At 41.3% G+C, this 2465-nt stretch overlaps 2 pseudogenes; both read left to right on the top strand.

Annotated features, from left to right (window-relative positions):
• Positions 1 to 3: 3 nt before the first annotated feature.
• On the top strand, positions 4 to 472 carry LOC111734932 (annotated as a pseudogene).
• A 97-nt stretch (positions 473 to 569) lies between these two features.
• On the top strand, positions 570 to 1783 carry LOC105310713 (annotated as a pseudogene).
• The last annotated feature ends 682 nt before the right edge of the window (positions 1784 to 2465 follow it).

Here is a 2465-nt window from a genome sequence, read left to right as displayed (position 1 = left end):
ACACTGAAAGTGAAGAAGAAATCCTATACCCCTCCCAAAGCTGAAGCCAAAGAAAACATCTCGAAGGCAAAGAAAACAGTGCTGAAAGGTGTCCACAGCCACAACAACAAAGATCTACATGTCACCCACTTCTGATGGCCCAAAATACTGTGTTTCCAAAGGCAACCCAAATATGCTTGGAAGAGCACCCTCAGGAGAAACAAGCTTGACTACTTTGCCATCATCAAGTTCCCCCTGACTACCAAGTCAGCCATGAGGTAGATAGAAGACAGCAATACACTTGTGTTCATTGCAGATGTTGAGACCAGCAATCAGCAGCTCAAACAGGCTGTGAAGAAGCTCCATGACATTGATATGGTCAAGGTCAACACCCTTATCAGGTCTGATAAGAGAGAAGAAGGCATGTATTTGACTGGCTCCTGACTATGATGCTTTGGATATTGCCAAAAAAAATCGGGATCATCTAAACTGAATTCAGCTGGCTAATTCTAAATATGAAAACTTTTTGCCAGTCATCTTGTAGGAAGAGCTGAAGCAGGTGCTCTTGGCTTAGCGCAGCCCACTGCAATATGTGGAGGAACGCACCCCCGAGCCACCATCATTCCTGGGCATTTACAGAAGGCTTCGGCTGCATGGTCACCAACTGATTTTACCAGTTATTTGACAATGAATCAGTCTCTTTTGAGGTGTTGAAGGCAGCAGAGAAGAACAAAAAAGAAGCTAGCTAGGGTGACATTGGGGGCCTTGGGGGCAAGAACACAGCTCAAGTCACAGCCCAGACCAACTCCAATGTGGCAGGCAAACAGCTGTGTGAAAAATCCCAGAAAGATTGCAAGAACCTGCTGCTTCTCACTGTAGGCATGGTTGACAAGAAAACAGACGCAGCCATCTGTGGTGCTTAAGAAAGAAGGAATAAGATATGTTGGAAGAAAACCTGATCAACAACTTCAGAGTGAAGAGAAAATGATTGACAGGAGACCTCAAAGGCAACCACCTCATGAATGACAATTTGAAAAGCCACTTGAAGAAAAGGGTGAAGGAGGAGAATTTTCAGTTGATAGATTATTGACTGGCCTATCCAAGGCCATGGTAGTCTTGGAAGAAGTTGAGGAGGCCATGGACATGCAATGGGTCCAGGAGATGGATTTGATTCTCGTGACAAACGTAAATTTGATAGGCATAGTGGAAGTGATAGATCTGGCCTGAAGCATGAGTACAAATGTGGAGGTAGCAGATCTTACAAGTGGGGAACTGTCGAAGATGGATTAACTGATTTGGAGCAATCAAATGTGACTGAGGAAATACCTGAAGGTGAAGAGCATCCACTTGCAGACACTGAAAATAAGGAGAACAAAGTTGCAGAAATAAAGGAAGAGGGTCCAAAAGAAATGACTTTGAATTAGTGGAAAGCTGTTCAAAATAAGGACTGGGCAAAAGTATAATTTAATATCCAAAACCTAATGAAGATGCCAACAGGCAGTGGACGAAGGTATTTGTTCTTCATAAGTCTAAGAGTGAAGAGGCTCACACTGAAGATTCGGCTATGGACCATCGTTTCTGGAAGTCGGCAAATGGTATATCGTCTCAATTTTGGAGACCTTTGCTGCTCAGGACGTGATGGCAGGAGAGGAGAGGTGGCCATGGGTGTGTTGGATATCCAGACTGTGGCAGCAGGACTGACAAGTGCTTCTGCTCCTGACCTAGATAACCCAGAGGCATTCCCAGCTTTGGCTTAACTGGATGCCATAAAACAACCCTGGTTCCTTTGTGGACCCTCCTCTCTGAGGTTTTACATACTTATGGATCCCAGATGACTAATAGATTAAAAAAAAACAAACAAACACTGTATACCCTTCACATCTACATACTGAATTTTATCTGGAAAATGAACTTCTCTTACTACACAGAGTAACAATATGATAGTTTTGTATTTAGAAGCGTATTAGTAGCAGGGATGTTTTCATAATTTTCAGAGATTATGCATTCTTCATGAATATTTTGTATTGCTGCTTGTAAGTATGCATTTCTAAACTTGAAATATAGATGTGAACAGTATACACCAGTTATAAGTAAATAAATAAATATGAAAAATTTTCATTGTAAAGAAAAATATGGTACTAACATAAGGACAGAGATATAAACCAATAGAATAGAATTGAGGACCCAGAAATAAACCCTCACATCTATGGTCAATTTTTGACTAGAATGCCAAGAACATTCAATGGAGAAAGAACAGTCCCTTTTTTAAATTAAAATTATCGGAGTGACATTGGTTAATAAAATCATATAGGTTTCAAGAGTACAATTCAATAATACGTCATATATGTATTGCATTGTGTGTTCACCACCCAAAGTTAAATTTCCTTCCATCACCACATATTTAACCCCCTTTACCCTTACCTACCTCCCCCTCCCTGCCTTCCCTCTGGTAACCACTAATCCTCTGTCCATGTCTATGAGTCTCT

The sequence above is a fragment of the Pteropus vampyrus genome, unplaced genomic scaffold, assembly GCF_000151845.1.
Source record: "Pteropus vampyrus isolate Shadow unplaced genomic scaffold, Pvam_2.0 Scaffold9838, whole genome shotgun sequence".
In the NCBI taxonomy this organism is placed as follows: Eukaryota; Metazoa; Chordata; class Mammalia; order Chiroptera; family Pteropodidae; genus Pteropus; species Pteropus vampyrus.
Note: the sequence above shows the minus strand (reverse complement) of the source record. Positions and strands in the feature narration are given on the sequence as shown.